Here is a 21088-nt window from a genome sequence, read left to right as displayed (position 1 = left end):
TAAATCCTGTTTTGAGAATGTATACTAGGACCATACAATATTGCATCTAGAAACTCTGGCCTTCTGTGTACTCTACAGGAAACAAAGCACATAACTTGTCAACTCGAATATTGCATAATAAATATCTTAGAATAGTAGCATACAATAAACAACATGAATTAAACTCGAGGTGAGAATCGTGCGTCTTGCCAATTCGATTGTTACCATGTAAAATACCAAGAAATGGTAGCACGCAATGAATATCAAAGTCAAAGCATCATTAATTGAATCGAGCGTCTTGCCGATTCGTAAAACACAATGTAAATGTCAAGGAATAACAGCTCACAATAATTAACAAGATCAAAGTACAATGAAACAAATCGCGCTTCTTTTGCCGATTCTTAAGCCACCATGTAAAATGTCAAGAAATGGTAGCGCGCAATGAACAACAAAGTTAAATGCTCATGAAACGAGTTGTGCGTCTTGCCAATTCATAAAACATCATGTAAATGTCAAGAAATGGTAGCGCGCAATGAATAACAAAGTCAAACCTTTATGAAATAAATCGTGCATCTTGCCTATTTGTAAACTACCATATAAATGTCAAGAAATGGTAGCGCGCAAGTAATCTGTTACTCATTTAGGAATTTAAACCAAGAATATGAAAATTCTAAATAACGGTGTCAGGACAGTCCAACCAGTGTCTTACCGCCTGGAACAATGATCACCAATGAAGGATTAGGGCAGAAGACCAGAAGACTGAAAGATCCAAATAGGCCGCCGGGACAGGAGCTCAGGAAGAAGCTGCTGCTCTGCACCGGGACCTCTGAATAGTAAGCACTGGGAGTTGGGCTGGCTCTCTTTTATAGAGTCTTGTCCCAGCCCAGAACCACGCCCAGGCATGTTGCAGGGAAAGTCTCTGGAAGGCCCTGGAAAGGGGCCACATTCTAACACACTCTGAAAACCTGCAGCAATACATTGCAAAGGAACAGTATTTGTAAGCATATTAAAAATAGGTTTTCAGGATTGAACTCTGCAATGCAAAAGGTTAAACCACAACATATCAGCACAATGCATAAATTACTTTGTTTTGAGAGTGCTGGGTTTTTGCATTTTTGTCGCCAATAGAGCGCGCACTGCTCTTGTGTTGACACTTGTCTAACCATCAAATATTTGAATCAATAGGCAGAGTTTTAACCAAGACCATGGCATGGATTTTCCAGACCTCTTTTGAAGACTTTAGCATTAAGCTGGGGGTTATAAAATCGCTGCTGTCTGAATTCATTGCTGTGGCCAGGGTGAATGCAACCATAGGGGGAGACCAATTGTGCTGTGACTCTAATACCCATTATAAGGGTGCTCAGGTTGATAAGGCAGGCCCAGAGTCGGCTGTAGGTGCTGCATCGGCACAAATATCAGCACAAGTTTGTCCACTTTACAGTAGTGCTGTTTGCACGCCTCGCTTGGGCACAGAGGTTTCTTCTATTCCCTGAGGTTTCTCAGCCGACGCAGCCCAGGTGGTTAACTCTCCCCTGCAGTCTAACAGGGGTTCTTTCCCTCCCACAAGGGCGAGAAGAGGGGGCGCAAGGAGGGTGGCTGATGTGTCGGCTCCACCCTGAGGGGCCAGTAGGTATAAAAAGGGCATGTGCAGGTTGCATCTTCCCCCAGAAGCAACTCCTTTTTTTCTGGTGGTATTGGTGGGGGTTCCCCAGTTGAAATCAGGGATGATTGAGACCACACTGGAGCTTTTGCAAAAGGCTAGGTTCAGGTGTCCTAATGCGATGGGTGCAAGTGTTAGGTTGACTTCCCATATTATTATAGTGAGGAGGGTGGACTGGGTGGGCCCCACTGAAAAAGGGGCAGATGGGTTTGTGTAGTCTTGAATTTTGATTAGGTGGAGGCAGCAGGAGCCTTGTTGAATGGTACAGCTTATGTTCAGGAGAAGGGACTTAGGACACTCCCCTAGGTTATTTCTATCCACCCATGTTTTCAGAGAGACAGTAGGGCCTTGGCCCTATTGGGCTAACTGGGAAGCATAAATCATCACAGGCTTGTGCCCTCCTGTTGTACAGTCTAATAAATGTTTGTCACTGAGCTACTTCGACTCTGGTGTCTGGTTAAGACCCCAAAAAGGTCCAGCCTTGGCAAAATCTAGAGAGAGAGAAGGTTTCTCATAAGAAGCCACCTAGACTTGGTGCCCGTTAATGCTAATGTTTTCAATGTGCTTAGCTGGAACACTGCAGGAGTATGGGGAAACTGGAGGATCATAGGTGGATCAGTGTGCTGCAGGGCCAGCACATTATTGGATACAAGAAACCTGGGATGTGAATTCCACATTTCATCTGGATGGGTTCACCTCTTTTGCTGAACCGGCCCTCCTCAGTCGGTAGAGCTGAAGGGGGTCCCCTAACATTTATCTCCCTAAAGCTTCCTTGCACTCCGTAAAAGTTGGCATCTGAGTCAGTCAACCTCCTGGTGGTGCTGTTGGTTTTTGGTAAGCCCAGGATATAATTTTTTCGAACTTTTGGAATTATTTTGAGAGGGTTACCCCCAAGTAGCATCTGGAATGTCTTAACCTATTTTTAGATTCTTTTAGTGAAAAGAAGAATTCCCCATATTGGATTTTGCTTGCTCAGGATTTTAACCTGCACCTCTGTGATAGTGGGTGTAAGGTGTATGATCCCTGGACATGGCTAGTGCTGGAGGGGGCATTTTGAACACTCACCTCAGGGGTTGCTGTTAGAAGAAGTTCCCTCAGAATTTAAATTACAAGTTGTAGGGGGGTAGGCCAGTAAGGGGTATCTCAACTTTCTTAGGGAGAGGGACTATAACTATAATTGACTATATCTTTATCTCTTCCTTAGTGGGTGAGCTTGTACTTTCATATGATTTCATATGGAGTCACTATAGTGACCACAATCCCCTATTTGTTTTAGCAGGATAGGGGGACGAATGGAGAATCTACCTTTAGGGCCTTCAAATTCTGATATTGCCCAACAAGACCAAGCCCGCAGGCAGGAGTGGCTAAGATTGCCCCGGAGCAGTTAATAAAGAGTCTTCTCTCCACATGTAGTATTGAGTTATCCGTTTGTCTGGATAAAGACTCGCAGGATGAGGCCCTTATGAGTTCTTTTCTGATGATCTGTTGGCATGTTGCAGCTAGCCTTACAAGGCCACCCAGCAGATCTTTGTAGAGGGAGGACAGATGGTTCGATCAAGAATGTTCTGCAGCATCCAGATTGCTGCTAGAGGCTCTGAAACAAGTGCCCCGAGATATCAATTTTCGTTCTCTGGGTAACAACATTTCTAAGCTCACCTTGCCAGCCCATAAAAAGGAAATTAAAGAAAGCGCCTGGTCTGAGCTTTTGGAGGTGGATGTTTTAAAAAACAGCACCCGCTTCTGGGAAGTACTAAATTGACCTTATTTTTCAGGGATACCCAACTCCCCCATTGACTGTATTATCCCTGCAGAGACCTGGATCACCCACTTCAAGAGTATGTACAATTCCCCAGCAGCAGTTCAAACTAGCCAGATTGAGACAAAGAGGGAAGGCTATGCATATTTACTCTTTCCGGGGGAGGAAGTTCATCTGGCCTTTTTATCCTTGTCTAAGGACAAGGCTCCTGGCCCAGACGGGGTCCCGGCAGACTTGTTCAGATCTAACCTCCCTTTTGTGGGCAAAAATTTTAACTCATGTTTTTAAGGTAGTCTGTAAAACTGGGTTCCCTTTTTCCAGGTCTCAGTCTATTATTTTGCTGGTTTTCAAGAAGTGGGCCATGGATGATCCAAGGTGCTATAGGCCGATCCCCCTTATTGACTCAACTGTGAAGGTGCTCGAGTGAGTAGTTTTAGTGAATCTGACTGACTGAGCTGAGTAACACAATATAATTTTGATTCTACAATATGGATTTAAGGAAGGAAGAGGGACCATCGACCAATGTCTTAATCCACCTTCTTATAGAAAAATATACAGTGGTGAAGGGTGGGTCCATGCACCTTGCTTTTATGGACCTAACGGTGGGGTTTGATAGAGTAAATAGGTCGAAATTAAGGTCCCTCATGATTACTAAGGGGTGGAGCATTGCCTAGTTAATTTTCTCAATGATTGAGACCTGGATTCAAGTGTGGCGGGAAGATGTAATCAAAATGGGAGTTTTTCATCAGCATTCAGTGTGCAGCAGGGAGTGAGGCAAAGTTGTATCTTCGCCCCCTTTTCATTTACGCTTATATTAATAATTTGGGCCTCGCTATGAGCACTACGTGTAAGGATGTCTCTGGGGTGGGTGCCCAATTCATTTCTGTGCTCTTGTATACAGACGATGCCGTCCTACTGGCCAGGACAGCTGTTGGGCTGCAACGCTTACTCAATGGATTTATAGAGTTCATGGAAAAACTGGTCTGAGAGCTAATTTTACTAAGTCACACACAATGGTCGGAGATACCAGAAAAACTTATTTGAGGGTAACAATAAGATTGTGAGAGTCCCAAGTTTTTCGTACCTGGACATCTTATATGACGAGAATAGGTCATTAGTGCCTGCGCGGAAAGTGAAAGGATTTGCACTGACCAGAGCTGTGGGGGCAGTTTTCGATTTTGCCAAAAGGCTGAGGGCAAGAACAATGTAGTCCCTGTTAAAAGTTTACAAAGCTAAATGTGTTCCAATTGCATGTTATGGCAGTGAGATCTGGGGATACAAGGGCTACAGGGCAATACAAATTGTTGAAAATAAATGTTTGCGCCAGCTGTTATTAGTACCCCACTCAGTGTCTGCTTACATGGTGCACAAGGAATTAGGGATGGAGTTTCTTTCTTAACACATAGCCATATCTTTTGGCTCTCTGGATCAGGATCTGTACAACTCCTGCCCTTGAACTAAATCTGAATATTGTCAAGGAGTGTTTGTCCCTGGAGAAGGCAAGTAGCATTAGTTGGTTTAAACATATAAAAAGCCTTTCTCAGAAACTTGGACGTCCTGAGATGTTTGACTGTCCAACTGAACTCACCAGAAAGGATCTTATCTGGGTGTGAAGGCACTTCATGCTAGTGGCAGATATGGACCATGAAGCCAGAGAGCTAGTTAAACCCTCTGTTCAATCTTACATTCTGTTTAAAACTGGATTTACAATTGATCCTTATTTAGTTGTGTCAGGAAACCTTACCATAGATTTATCCTGACCAGGTTTAGGCTAACCCTCTTGCATTGGCTGATAGCTGGACCCTCAGGGGATTTATAACCTGGTGGAGGTGGGCCCATGCTCATGTGACAACCTTTCACTCCAAGATACTCTTCCTTTACTGTTGTTGTGCAGGCACTTTCAGGCTCCACGCCAAAGGTTTTTTGTTTCTCTACTGAAGGGGGGGGGCATTTGTTCATGAAAGACCAGCACTGATGTACCTGAAGTTGCTTGGCAGTGTTCAGGAAATATGGTACTTGCAATCTTTATAGTGGTCATGATGTGATGCAGGAAAGGGCCAGGTTTTTAAGACTTCTTGACACAGTGCTTTTATGGGGGATTTGTTTTTTAACTGGGATGTGGTTGTAGGGTTAAGGGTATTACCGTTTTTATTGGAAAGATGTTTTTATGTTGTAACTCTATTATTCTGTTTATTTATTTAAAGTATATTATTGTGGTGTATTGTATATTGTCTTTGCTTGTATGGTTTAAGTAATTGAATAAAGATGATTTGACTTGCTGATGATTCACAACATGTGAACAGAGGAGGACACTCAAGGAAACTGAACAGAAACTGCCTGGGATTAGTCATGCAAGAAAAGAGAGGAAGTTTTCAACTCCTGCAAACATGGCAACCACTCTGACTTCATAGAAACATCTGTAATAAAGTAAAGTAAATATAATTCAGAATCTAAAGTTGACCTTAAGGACAGCAATGTCCTGAGAGTGCTGTATAACCAATTAGAGTACTGAACTTTCATTTGAAGACACACCTGAAAGAATACTTTTGCTTGAACATTGCATTGCTATTAAGAGTTAAATCGGGAATGTTTATTCACACACACCAAAGGGGCTATTCAGCTGCCAGGTGACAGATAGAGTTCATGCAAAAGGGCCTCCAGAAGCTTTAGGCTTGGAAAAGGTAGCTTTCTAAAAGTGTATTCTCCAGTATACTTATTAGAAATCCAACATCAGCAGTGAATTGGCTTGTAATGAATATTTCACAGTGTCCAAGAATGGATTTTGCAGGTGTTTCCTAGCTGAAGATAACATTATTAATTTTCATATTGCATCTGAATGCTTTCCTATGGAACAGCCAATGCTACTACAGTGAAACAGCTTTTAAAGCATGTTCCTCTATTAAGACATGTATAACATTAAACTTGTACATGCCCTACTTTTAAATACCTAATGCCCTTATGTGTGGGCAATAAGGCCTACATGTAGGTAACTTATTAATTAATATTTAAAATGAGGATTTTGACCTGTCAAATTGAGTTATTTTGGCAGGTTACATTTGCAGTTTAAAAAACTGCACAGCCAGACTACAGATGGTATGCTAGCATTCATGTTTGCATTGTCACTGTAGTGGGTGGTACAGTGGGTGCTGTAGCCCAAAAGTGTTATTTAACTTACTGGCTCTCAGTACAGTTTCTAGGGACTGACAGGTAATTTAAACATTCCAATTAGGATAATGCAAATTCTATCATGCTGAAAATGTGAGCATGGGGACTTTACCACTGTTCGGCAGGACTAAATTGTGCAGAGTCTACAGCCAGCACAAACAATCAAGGCAAACCTCTGGGGGTACACTATGCAAAAGATGGTAATTCCCAACATCCATCACCTCCACATTCACTCCAGTGCTCTTTGGAGCAGGCCTGGTGCTGAAAATATTAAGGGATTGAGATCAGTCATTGGTGTTACCCCCTTGGTGATCATAGATCTAATTGGATCCTGCAATGGTCCTAACCACTACCCAGGACAAAATGCCAACAGACACAATCACATATCATAATCACATCCAACCCATACAAAGGGATGCATGATGAAGTAAAGTGGTCCATAACTCCCTATGCAGCTGAACATAAAAACAACTGATAGTCGTGCACACTACGCTTACCACCCAAACATTAGAGTTACCTCTATAAGCCCCAAGTGCACTGATAGTGGCAGTGTGATGTAGGATGCAGCCGACAAAAACACTGTGCAGCCCCTGGGTGGGACAAACCCTTTTGGCACCTACTGAACCGCACAACAGAGCAAGATCTGTTCACCAGGGCCCTTTGTTCATGTGCCTTTCAAGAAGAATGTCTACTAGAATCAGGCATGGGGAACACTGTCCTGTGGCCCAAGAAATACAATCACAACAGCACATGCAAGAACACCACTGCCTGCACAAACATGGTAGCCGTCTAATATCTTTTGGAATGTCACAGTGCCAGACAGGTTCACGCTTGAGACCAAAGTGTCAGGCCGCCTGCATGAAGAAAGCACAAAGAGGTTCAGGGGTCCACTCTTCATCCATTGATGATGCGGACACCTGCCTCTGCGGCAATCATATGGTGACCTTGTTCGCTTGTCATCCGATCTCCAAACATCTACAGTCCAGGTCTTTACCTCAGTGCCACTAGTCTGTCGGATAGTGCAGACTGTAAGTGAGGACAGACGACAAGCTGGGCTTATTTATTTCAGTTACTCCTGACTTCCAAGTTTATACAAAGTCTCTCACCAGGAGCCCCTTGGTCTTTTTAACCTTCCCTTCCGACTCTTGCAGAACGCTCACAGCGTCATACACTGCAGTTAGCAGCCAGAGAAAAACAACCATATAGATATGGCAGAGGAGACATAGCACATCACAAGACACAAAAAAAACTACCACGCAGAAATAGCATCTCCCTTCTAGAAATGGGTGCACTGAGTAGCTTTGACAGTAACTTAAAATAAGGACTCCAGGTTTAATACACATTCAGTGAGTAAAAGGGCCATCCCAAATTTACCGAGGAAACTCTATTACAACACATTACATCGTTTTTCTGCATCTGCGTAACAGAAGCAAGGGGTGGTGAGTCACTTCTATCTAAGAGGATCTCAAAAGGTTTGAACAGCTGAAAACAAGAGAAGAATCTCTTATCTATCCCACATGCTCCTGCCACTGGTATCTTCTGATCTAACCATCATCGAAGGTCCTCGAACTGTCTCCAGGGGCACGGGTAACCTACAATACTTGCATTGTTCACGTGCTGCACTAACACTTAGACAACATTATGTGCAGGCAGTGTTGCACCTCCACTAACTGGAATAACTCTGGCTGCAATAAGTGGGACAAGCTAAGAAACTGGAAGAAAGTGTCAGAAGACGACATTTTAACAAATAAACTTCATTTGCACCAGAAACAATACCTTCGGGCTCACAGGGTTCAGGGGCAGAGAAGTGTCTTCCTGTGGTATTAACATCATCCCTTGTTTGGTTAATCTGGAGTCCCCTTGAAGAGGATGCACGCGGCACAAGAATGATAGATGCTCGACTCACCTTGAATCAGACTAACACACTAATCATTACTCTGTTACCAATCCATTCTTTCTCGTTTAGCTTGTCTGTGGCAGTAGTACGAGGGGGTACCGTATGCAAATACGTCTTGGCCCCTGCCCTGCCAAAGTGGAGAATCCAACAGTTACTATTTGTGACGTAGATATTGATTAGCTATCAACGTCATTAGAGGGAAAGGAGTGCCACGGGCCTCGCCTCCCTGTTGCTTGGGCACCACACCTGGCCTAGCAGTCTCCACCCCTTGCCCAGCCCCTGCTTGGGGACGTTGGTTGCCGCAGAGTCTGACACCAGCCCAGCAGGCAGGAAGGGCGGAGCCGGTCTGGGGGAGGAGGGGCAGTGACACAAATTCCTCCACTTCACTCTCGCTCCTCTTCCTGCGTGCGTGCCCTTACGGGAGGAGGAGCGGCACGGTGCGCTACCTGTTACCCGGACTGCGCTTCTGCCTCCTCCGCCGCACCGGTGACTGTTCAGGACCAGCCGCCCCCAGGTACGTGCTCTCGCCGCCCTGCGTTTACCGCTCCTGGGAGCGCCTAGCGACCCCGAACTCAGGATGTGCCCTAAAGCTCGGTACCTTATTCTGGTGTCGGGACTTCCTTGTTAACCATTTTGTGTGCTTTCGGAATCTATCTGCAGGTGAAGCTGTCTTGTGTGCTTTTGTGAGTAAGACTAGGAAACGTACTTTGGAAACTAGAGGAGGGATTAGACACCTGTGCAAGAGGCGTCTGCGCACCGGCTGCCCTTCCCAACTTTTAAACTCAGTAGCTAACCAGTTTTCTGTGAGACCACCCTTTTTATGTCTTCATCTTATTTTGTCTCCATTGATACTACTCACATCCTAGACAGCCCCCCTTCTTCGGTGGTAGGAGGCTCGGAAATACTCCTGACTGGGGCGTGAAGTTTGCTGGTTTTTCTGTGAGGGAGGCTGGAGTAGGCGGCCGCGTGCACCCTGCCTCTTTCACGGTTGCTGTTTCCGTGATGCTGCTGCTCGGTGCATTCACCGCCTTCCCTGATTTCCGTGAGTGTCCTCGGTGTCTCCCTGGAGAGCTCTGGCTTCAGAGGCGGCTTGGCGAAACACTCCGCCCGGCGCGGTGTGAAGGTGACCTAGCGCCGTGTGCCAGCTGGGCTGTAGAGCTTGTGTGAATTCCTGCACTGATGTTGGGCTGGCATCGTAGGAGCAAGGACGCCCCAGGCCTGGGAAGGGAGGAGGCGCTGGGATCTTGTTGCCAGTTACTTGTCGTTAAGTCTTCCCTGCTGGGTGTGTTCTTAATGTTGCAAAACCCGTGTTTCCACCCGCACTTAACTTGATATGTTACTGGTTTTGGGAGGTGCTCGGGGCTGGTGACTTTCTGAGCTGCTGCATCAGTCAGTACACAATCCCGCAGCACCGGGAAAGGATTTGAAGCCTATAGGTATAATTTAGATGAGGTAGCATAAGTGTCGATGTTAACTTACACAGTCAAACCTGTGCATTTAAGAAAATGAGTACGGCCCGCAGTGCACGACGTGCGCCGTTTCTCGAAGGCTCCGAAGCAGTCTAGGCTGAATTCTTCACTACAGCGATTATTACCTGAATCCCATTTATCTTCCCGATTTGCGTCTTTTTCAGTGGGAGAGAGCATGTGTCTTAACGGTCAGAGCTAACTACTTAGGAACTAAAGAACCAGGTTTGAGTCTCTTCGTCGGCTCAACGCTCTGATTCTGGGTAAATCACGTGATCTTCCAGTGCCTAAAAAAACGAATACTCGTGTAAAGCTCTGCCGTACCCAACTGTAAAGTGCTATATATATATATATATATCAATTTCAAGTGCTTCATTTAATAGCGTGGGCCAGAAACAAACTGTCCACATTAGTTGGAGCCCACAAATCTCACTTTCTTCGACGCGGTTTTCATGCTTCTTCAACATATAAACATCACATGTACAGTTAGTTCATTTTGGCACTCGCAGTCCGTAAAGCAAACTAGGCAGAAGTACGAGTTGTAAATGATAGAGTGCGACAGGTCGCCAATCTGTCCAGGAATTTGCCTGCTCTGCTGGGTGGAGTAAGGCGCCCGAGGATTCCCGCACTCCATTTGCTTCACGCTCCACCAGCGGAACCGGTTTGTGAACTCGAGGTCTGGTCTGACTGCATTCCTTTCCGGACATTGGGTCAGCACTGTTAGTGAGATTCAAGTTCATGTGCACCAGAGCTCGCTTTTGATTGGCCACCAGGCAAAGCATTTCAGAGTAAAACAAGAATTCCTACTGTGCCCGCTTCTAAAGATAATTGGAACATGTAGGTAGCTAGTCTCACACCTCAGTGTGCTCCCACGTAGCAGCAATGTCTACACCTGCTACACAGACGCTGCGCTGCCACCTCTCTCGTGATCTCTAACGTTTCACCCAAATGTTAGAGACCCAGTCAGTTGAAAAGCAGTGTCTGCCTCTAACCAACCACGTGAAAACCTTGGAGGGAATGGCTAACTTCCCAATTTTGGCCAGATTTGTGCTCAGAGTGCCACCTGACAGCCCCTCCACACTTCAAAGACCTCAACTGGCTCCCTGTCCACAAATGTGCACTCGTCAAGCTCCTCGCACACATACAGACATGTACAGAACCCTACGCAATCTAGACTTCACATACCTTAACATCAGCTTCGGTTTGCCCACCCTGACCAAAAAACACCTGGATACCCTCCTGGGTGAGATGCAGACTCTACAAAAATATTTGCTTGACTATTTTATCTCTTACTGATCTAATTCTAGGTGTATTATTGTCATTGTATTGTATAGGGCTGGCTTGTGACTAAAAGCCTCCTCACAGCACAGCACCTAGTTTTTTGACAGATATTCAGCCCATAATCCAAATTCCTCTTTTGCAAATTGAAGGTTGTAGGTAGCTTTGGGAAGACACGCATATATTGTAATTTGAGGAAGGTCTACATTGAGGTGAGAGTCCTGCCCACTTGGGTGCAGAATTGGCAATTGGTATTGGCAAGGAGTGTGAGGGTAAGCCTCTGAGTAGGTATGCCTTCAGATTTCTTTTAGGAGCTTTCATATTTGTTTGATTCCTAAGAGCTGATTGGTGCAATTTCTATAGCTGAGTGCCTATGACACACATTGTTTTGCCTCCAGGTGACTTTAAGTTGAATTGTGCAATCAAGTTTGACCTACTTGATCATAGGTCTTGGTGGGTTTATAGTATGGTGCTAGCTTCTTTAACTAGTTTGGGCCACGTTTGAGCTGCAGTATTTGTGCCAATGTGGCTCTTTAAGGGCCTGGTAGATCTCTTTTCATATGAGGCTTTTTCAGTGAAAGTGTGACCAGGCAAGATTTCAGTGATGAGTTGGAGCATATAGTGTGAGATTTCCGAACAATTTAGGATTCTAATTGGCACACTGGGACACCCGTATAATTCCCTAGTATATGGTACTTAGGTACCCAGGGTATTGGGGTTCTAGGAGATCCCTATGGGCTGCATCATTTCTTTTGCCACCCATAGGGACCTCAGACAATTCATACACAGGTCTGCCACTGCAGCCTGAGTGAAATAAAGTCCACGTTATTTCACAGCCATTTTACACTGCACTTAAGTAATTTATAAGTCACCTATATGTCTAACTCTCACTTAGTGAAGGTTAGGTGCAAAGTTACTAAGTGTGAGGGCACCCTGGCACTAGCCAAGGTGTCCCCACATTGTTCAGGGCAATTTCCCCGGATGTTGTGAGTGCGGGGATACCAATACACACATGCACTACATATAGGTCAATACCTATATGTAGCTTCACAATGGTAACTCTGAACATGACCATGTAACATGTCTAAGATCATGGAATTGTCTGCCCATGCCAGAACTGGTATTGGGGTGCCAATCCCATGCATCCCTGGGGCTCCAGCATGGACCCCGGTGTAGGAGGCTGGCCTGTCTTGTAGTGGGTACCAAGGGGTACTTAAACTCTGTACCAGGTCCAGTTATCCCTTATTAGTGTAGAAGAGGTGTTTCTAGCAGCTTAGGCTGATAGAAGGTAGCTATAGCAGAGCAGCTTAGGCTGAACTAGGAGACTTGCAAAGCTCCTACTATACCACTGGTACAATATTATAAGAAAACACAATACACAGATATACTAAAAATAAAGGTACTTTATTTTTATGACAATATGCCAAAAGTATCTCAGTGAGTACCCTCAGTATGAGGATGCCAAATATACACAAGATATATGTACACAATACCAAAAATATGCAGTAATAGCAAAAGGAAGTAATGCAAGCAATGTAAAGTTACAGTAGATTGCAATAGGAGTAAATAGGTATAGGGTCAACAAAAACCATATACTCCAAAAGTGGAATGCGAACCACGAATTGGCCCCAAACCTATGTGAGCTTGTAGAGGGTCGCTGGGACTGTAAGAAAACAGTGAGGGTTAGAAAAATAGCCCAGCCCAAGACCCTGAAAAGTAAGTGTAAAGTGCACCTACAACCACCATAGAGCACAAAAGTCGTGATAGTGGGTTTCTGCAAGGAAGACCAACACCAGCAAAGCAACCAAAGTGGATTTCCGGACCTGAGTACCTGTGAAACAAGGGGACCAAGTCCAAGACTCGCGACAATATCGAGAGGGCAGATGCCCAGGAAATGCCAGCTGAGGGTGCAAAGAAGCTGCCACCGGATGGTAGAAGCTGTGGATTCTGCAAGAACGAAGAGGGCTAGAAACTTCCCCTTTGGAGGATGGATGTCCCACGTCGTGAAGAAGCTTGCAGAGGTGTTCCCACGCAGAAAGACCGCATACAACAAACAAGCCTTGCTAGCTGCAAGGGATGCGGTTAGGGTTTTTGGATGCTGCTGTGGCCCAGGAGGGACCAGGATGTCGCCACTTGGATGAGGAGACAGAGGGGACGCCCAGCAAGTCAGGGAGCCCTCACAGAAGCAGGCATAACCCACAGAAGTACCGGAACAGGCACTTGGAAGAGGAGTGAACCGAAGACACAAAAGGGAGTCCCACGACGCCGGAAGACAACTCAGAAGGTTGTGCACTGCAGGTTAGAGTGCCGGGGACCCAGGCTTGGCTGTGCATGAAGGAAATCCTGGAAGAGTGCTCAGGAGCCGGAGCAGCTGCAAATCACGCGGTACCCAGCAATGCAGTCTAGCGTGGGGAGGCAAGGACTTACCTCCACCAAACTTGGACTGAAGAGTCACTGGACTGTGGGAGTCACTTGGACAGAGTTGCTGAGTTCCATGGACCATGCTCATTGTGCTGAGGGGACCCAGAGGACCGGTGATGCAGTCTTTTGTTGCCTGCGGTTGCAGGGGGAGGATTCCGTCGTCCCACAGGAGATTTCTTCAGAGCTCCTGGTGCAGAAAGGAGGCAGGCTACCCCCAGAGCATGCACCACCAGGAAACAGTCGAGAAGGCGGCAGGATCAGAGATACAAGGTTGCAGTAGTCGTCTTTGCTACTTTGTTTCGGTTTTGCAGGCGCCCTGATCAGTCAGCGGTCGATCCTTTGGCAGAAGGTGAAGAGAGAGATGCAGAGGAACTCTGGTGAGCTCTTGCATTCAGTATCTGAAGAATTCCCCAAAGCAGAGACCCTAAATAGCCAGAAAAGGAGGTTTGGCTACCTAGGAAGGAGGATTGTATTGTAATCGTATTTATATAGCGCTTACTACCCCTGACGAGGCGTCGAAGCGCTTTTCGATGAGTAGCACGCTACTCCGGTACCCAACAAGAATTAGTGATGGATTAGTATAATTTAATAAGGAGTACAGTTTTAGTATTATTATGAGTTGCGGATATGAGAGTTTGTTAGTTAGATTGACTGGAGTAATGGAGGGGTGGAGGAGGAAAGAAATCCAGAAGTGTTAATTGGGAGTTTATCCTTCATTTACTCAATCCAAAGGCTTGAGATTAATAAAAGGGGGGCAGAGGGGAAAGAGGATGTGGAAGGGTTAGGGAGAGCATAGTAGCAGGGTGAGATGAATGCAGGAGAATTTAGTAGGGTTGTGTGGGAGGTCACAGAGGTAGAGTGAGGTTTGGTGAGTTAGATGTGGAGGTGGAGGGAAGAGCTTAGGCAGAGATATTTAGGAGATGAAAGTGGTCGAAGGGATTTGGGATGAGTCCGAGTGAGAATGGAGGATAGTTTGATAGAGACATGACATAAGAGTGATGAGTAGATAAGTATGATAAAAAGAGAGCAGAAATTCATAGATATCTAGTATAACAACCCAAAAAAAAAAAAACAGGAGCCATGCAATGATCCACAAACATGCCAGGCACAGAAACAACATATATATATATATATATATATATATATATATTTATACACACACACACATGACTACAAACACATATGCACATACAATACATAATTAGAATCATGGGTAAAAAGTACTTAGTCATCCATCCATCATCCTGGTAAAAGGCGGGAATTCCTTTACCTACTTCGAGGGTGGACGGGGTGTGGCTCAGCGGGCGGAGCTTACAGGTGCTTTATAAAGGGAGAACCTTCTACTCTGTGTCTCCAGCAGAGGAAGATAGAACCCGCGCGTCTCAGTCAGATACAGATTATGCTCCAGTACATCATCAGTTCACCTCCAGGCAGGATTCTAGATCTTTTCTGCTATGGGATCTCTGAGCGCACAGCCTTGCTTTATCTTTGCCAAGCCCAAGAGTTAGAGTGGCTTGTCCTTTCCAGAAGGTGAGCTTCAACTGCGGTATCTAAGCTAGTAACACAGGTAAGAGCCTATCAGAAGGAGTCTCTGACGTCACCTGCTGGCCGGAGCAGTCCAGTGTGCCAGCACACCTCTGAATCCAAGATGGCAGAGGTCTGGGGCACGCTGGAGGAGCTCTGAGGAGCTCTGAGCTTCCTTTGTCCAGTTTCGCGCCAGAGCAGGGCTGGGGGATCCCTGAACCGGTGTAGACTGGCTTATGCAGCGATGGGCACCATCTGTGCCCATCAAAGCATTTCCAGAGGCTGGGGGAGGCTACTCCTCCCCAGCCCTGACACCTTTTTCCAAAGGGAGAGGGTGTAACACCCTCTCTCTGAGGAAGTCCTTTGTTCTGCCTTCCTTGGCCAGGCCTGGCTGGACCCCAGGAGGGCAGACACTTGTCTGAGGGGTTGGCAGCAGCTGCAGTGAAACCCCGGGAAAGGCAGTTTGGCAGTACCCCGGTCTGTGCTAGAGACTCGGGGGATCACGGAATTGTCTCCCCAATGCCAGAATGGCATTGGGGCGACAATTCCATGATCTTAGACATGTTACATGGCCATGTTCGGAGTTACCATTGTGACACTATACATAGGTAGTGACCTATGTATAGTGCATGCGTGAAATGGTGTCCCCGCACTCACAAAGTCCGGGGAATTTGCCCTGAACGATGTGGGGGCACCTTGGCTAGTGCCAGGGTGCCCACACACTAAGTAACTTACCACCCAACCTTCACCAGGTGAAGGTTAGACATATAAGTGACTTATAAGTTATTTAAGTGCAGTGGTAAATGGCTGTGAAATAACTTGGACGTTATTTCACTCAGGCTGCAGTGGCAGGCCTGTGTAAGAATTGTCAGAGCTCCCTATGGGTGGCAAAAGAAATGCTGCAGCCCATGGGGATCTCCTCAAACCCCAATACCCTGGGTACCTCAGTACCATATACTAGGGAATTATAAGGGTGTTCCAGTATGCCAATGTGAATTGGTGAAATTGGTCACTAGCCTGTTAGTGACAATTTAGAAAGCAGAGAGAGCATAACCACTGAGGTTCTGGTTAGCAGAGCCTCAGTGAGACAGTTAGTCATCACACAGGGAACATATACAGGGCACACGTATGAGCACTGGGGCCCTGGCTGGCAGGGTCCCAGTGACACATACACTAAAACAACATATATACAGTAAAATATGGGGGTAACATGCCAGGCAAGATGGTACTTTCCTACACCCGGGTACTGCCAAACTAGCTCTCTGGGGTTTTCACTGCAGCTACTGCTGCTGCCAACCCTCAGACAGGTTTCTGCCCTGCTGAGGTCTGGGCAGCCCAGTCCCAGGAAGGCAGAACAAAGGATTTCCTCTGAGAGACGGTGTTACACCCTCTCCCTTTGGAAATAGGTGTTAAGGGCCTGAGAGGAGTAGCCTCTCCTGGCCTCTGGGAATGCTTTGAAGGGCACAGATGGTGCCCTCCTTGCATAAACCAGTCTACACTGGTTCAGGGATCCCCCAGCCCCTGCTCTGGTGTGAAACTGGACAAAGGAAAGGGAAGTGACCACTCCCCTGTCCATCACCACCCCAGGGGTGGTGCCCAGAGCTCCTCCAGTGTGTCCCAGACCTCTGCCATCTTGAATGCAGAGGTGTGAGGGCACAATGGAGGCCTCTGAGTGGCCAGTGCCAGAAGGTGACATTAGAGACCCCTCCTGATAGATGCTTACCTGGTTAGGTGGCCAACCCTCCTCTGAGGGTTATTTAGGATCTCTCCTGTGGGTGTCTCGTCAAATAACAAATGCAAGAGCTCACCAGAGTTCCTCTGCATCTCTCTCTTTGACTTCTGCCAAGGATCGACCGCTGACTGCTCCAGGATGCTTGCAAAACTGCAACAAAGTAGCAAGATGACTACCAGCAACATTGTAGCACCTAATCCTGCCGGCTTTCTCGACTGTTTCCTGGTGGTGCATGCTCTGAGGGCTGTCTGCCTTCACCCTGCACTGGAAGCCAAGAAGAAATCTCCTGTGGGTCGACGGAATCTTCCCCCTGCTAACGCAGGCACCAAACTTCTGCATCACTGGTCCTCTGGGTCCCCTCTCATCTTGATGAGCGTGATCCCTGGAACACAGGAGCTGGATCCAAGTGACCCCGACAGTCCAGAGGTCCTTCTGTCTAAATTTGGTGGTGGTAAGTCCTTGCCTCCCCACGCCAGACAGTAATCCTGTGTACTGCGTGAACTGCAGCTGCTAGGGCTTCTGTGCACTTTTGCAAGGAATCCTTCGTGCACAGCATAGCCCAGGTCCCCAGCACTCTGTCCTGCATTGCTCAACTCGCTGAGTTGACCACCGGTTTCGTGGGACCCTCCTTTTTAGTGTTGAGATGACCGCCTTGCTCAGATTTCTTGAACTACTGTTCAAGTGCTTCTGCGGGTGCTGCCTGCTTCTGCGTGGGCTTTCTGTGCTGCTGAGTGCCCCATCTGTCTCCTCCTCCAAGGGGGCGACCTCCTGGTCCTTCCTGGGCCCGGGCAGCACCCATTTTCTTCAACCGTGACTCTTGTAGCTAGCAAGGCTTGTTTGCAGTCTTTGTGCGCGGAAACAACTCTGCATCCTCCAGCACGCCGCGGGACATCTTCTATGCAAAGGAGAAGATCTTGGCATCTTCAGCTTCTTCCACCTGGAGGCAGCCCTTTTGCACCTTCAGCCGGAGTTTAGTGGGCTCCTGCCCCCACTGGACACTTGCGTGATTCTTGGGCTTGGTCCCCTTCCTTTACAGGTCCTCAGGTCCAGGAATCCATCTTCAGTGCTTTGCAGTCACTTGTTGTTCTTGCAGAATCTCCTATCATGACTTTCGTGTGTTTCTGGGGTAGTAGGGTAACTTTACTAATACTTTCCAGGGTCTTGGGGTGGGGTATCTTGGACAACCTTATTGTTTTCTTACGCTCCTAGCGACCCTCTACACACTACACTAGGCCTGGGGTCCATTTGTGGTTCGCATTCCACTTTAGGAGTATATGGTTTGTGTTGCCACTAGGCCTATTGCATCCTATTGTATTCTACAGTGTTTGCACTCCTTTTCTAACTGTTTACTTACCTGATTTTGGTTTGTGTGTATATTTTGTGTATTTTACTTACCTTCTAAGGGAGTATATCCTCTGAGATATTTTTGGCACATTGTCACTAAAATAAAATACCTTTATTTTTAGTAACTCTGAGTATTGTGTTTCTGTATGATATAAGTGGTATAATAGGAGCTTTGCATGTCTCCTAGTTCAGCCTAAGCTACTCTGCTATAGCTACCTCTATCAGCCTAAGCTGCTAGAACACTACTAATCAGGGATAACTGGACCTGGTACAAGGTGTAAGTACCATCAGGTACCCACTATAAGCAAGGCCAGCCTCATACAACAAGGCATTGAAAGGACTCTGGGCATGACCCATAAACCAGATATGTCACATCTAAGTTAGGGCATTGTTCCTTCGCTGACATGGTATGGATCTGCAGGGAATGTTTAGCATAGAGCTATTAATTAGGCCAGTTTTGAGTGTCTCAGACCTAGATTTCTTTAGACTGGTATTGGGGGAAGAGTTGTTCAGGAGCAGCTCTGCAGGGAGTGTAGAAGGGCAGGGTCAGACTGGCCTGTTTCAAGCAACCCCATGTAAAGGTTTACAATGGTTCCCTCAGATCATTTTGGAAGAAAAACTGTCACTTTAGGAGGTGCCTAACCATGCATTAAATCCCAGAAATAAGGCGAACATGTAGGTGTAAGTGACTTTCAAACATCATAAATCTAATCTTCTACAATAGATTTAAATCAAACAAGTAGTTACTCTGTGTGATGGTGCTGTGAAAATGATCAGTGAAATAAGTGTACAACCGGACATTAGAAATGAGGGAAAACAAAGTATTGGTTATAACATGTTCCTTTCTGAAGCACTGACCACTGTGTTCGTTAAGGCTCTTGAATTAAACATTGAATGTCCAGCCAACAAGTTAAATACTCTGACATTTTGACCCAAACAGTTAATTTAATGGAGGATGACCTTAAGGACAACATGATGATGGTAGCATCCTACAGTGTAACAAAGCAAATATTAACCCTTTTGCAATCAGATTATGATGATGTCCTTGAGTGGTAAGTTTAAGTTCTTACCTTCTTTATGTAGAATTTTTGTATCATACACATTCGAGCAAAAGCAGAGACATCAGAAATAAGGATATACAAATCATTGTTTAGTGTTATACATTAATGGATGGAGATCATTAGTAAGAAGCGTTAGTAAATAGGATTCATGTTAAGAATATTGGGAGAGATACTGTCTTTTCCTTTCAGAAATCATTATTTATAAATAAAACTATCAATCACTCTTTATGTGGCCCAAGATAATCGTATTTGAATAACATGCCAATATGTCAGCAATGCTATACCACATTATTTTAAAGAAACAGTGTGCCTAATGAAGGTGCCCTCAACTATAAATTGTCAAAATAAAATTAGACCAATCATATTTCAAATTCTGCAGCAAACATTAACTTGAAAAATGGTTTACTTTTACTAATTCTCATACTCTGGTTCCCTTAAATCACAGAGACGTTGTTCATTCCCTGGCCACACCTTCAGGTGGGCACTAAGGCTCTAGAAAGGGGAAGAAAAGTTTAGCATTTTTTATTTAGGCTGAGGGGGGCAATGTGGGATTGTTTGCTGTAGGGCACACAGGAAGTGCTGCAAAAGTGAGTAGGGTTACCCATGGAAACTTTCTCCCTATTAGTTATTGAGGGGCTAGGAATTAAACTCACCCATGGGTTGGTTTCAGGCTTAAATGTGGCACCCATGGTACAGTCTTCAGAACATTATTAGACCTGTAAGCTAAGAAGATTAAACATGCTGTCTCAGCACTGAAAAGAGCCATAAAGAACTGGACATACTTTCCCTCTTGTATACAGGACAAAGAAGTTGACTCTAAGTCATAAGGCTGATCTCTTGTTCAAGCTACAGGGATACAAGAAGCTACAAGAGTCTCTTCCTGCAGCTGCCCAGTTGACCGCTTCCAACTGGACGTACACCGAACCCTGCAAGTGACTTTTGCTGGAGTGAGTCTTCTCTCCTGAATGCTGTTCCTAAGGTCCTGGAACCTGGGCTGTGGCAAAGAGCACTCCTGCTGCTATCCTGAGAAACATGGGACTAGGAAAAAAATTTTTGTTGTTGTTTTTTTGGGTTCCAATGTCCTCTGGAGACTGGGGCTAACCTTCCAGGCCGATCAGCACAACAGCCACATACTTTCGTCAGAAGATTGAGCTTTCTCTGCTCAGTGCTTTTCTGCAGTAGCAAATCATATTCAGTGGGACCTGTGGAAAAGGTATCTGACCTGGAACCCTCTTTGGCTACAGTCTGCAGCCTTGCCCGGCTGGAGGAAACAGAGCTCCAAGACATTGATTAAATCAGAACCTAAAAGTCTTCACCGGGCGAAGGTGCCAAAAGCATCCAGCAGCAGGGGATATTCCTAGGACTAAAAATGCAGATTTTTTTTTCATGCTCTGAGCTTTTCTGCCCCATGTCAACGACTTCCTGGGACCACGTCCAATGGCTGTCTGACCATGTGGGATGCTTTTCAGCCACAGCCTGCTGCCTTGTCCAAATAAAGATTTTGGACTTCCATTTCAGAGAATATCAGAAGATGAAACTTCTTCAAACGGGCTGAACCTGGTTTCTGTAGCCAACTTGCACCCCATTGAGGCTGCCTCAAATTGCACATAGGTCCCAGTCTACTGTGACCAGTTGACAGTGAATGGTGCGTAACACTTCTTGGCAGTAACTTTGAACTTGACATTTAAAGAATCTGATCTATGGCGCCCCTTATTGAATTGTTGCCGTTTTTTGTCATTTTATGTAATGTACTCTATTTTTCTAAATTGTTTTTTCCTTTTGACTTTATTATTGTTTTGGTACTC

The 21088-nt window shown here is 45.8% G+C and overlaps 1 protein-coding gene across 1 annotated transcript in view; it reads left to right on the top strand.

Moving 5' to 3' along the window:
- Positions 1-8822: 8822 nt before the first annotated feature.
- Positions 8823-21088, top strand: part of ELOVL7 (ELOVL fatty acid elongase 7) — a 103225-nt gene continuing 90959 nt past the window's right edge. The window contains exon 1 of the mRNA XM_069222527.1: positions 8823-8971. The gene's annotated coding sequence lies outside the window, so the exon portion shown is untranslated. The remainder of the gene's footprint in view (positions 8972-21088) is intronic.

Source organism: Pleurodeles waltl, chromosome 1_1, assembly GCF_031143425.1.
Source record: "Pleurodeles waltl isolate 20211129_DDA chromosome 1_1, aPleWal1.hap1.20221129, whole genome shotgun sequence".
In the NCBI taxonomy this organism is placed as follows: Eukaryota; Metazoa; Chordata; class Amphibia; order Caudata; family Salamandridae; genus Pleurodeles; species Pleurodeles waltl.
This window is presented reverse-complemented; position numbering and strand designations above follow the sequence as displayed.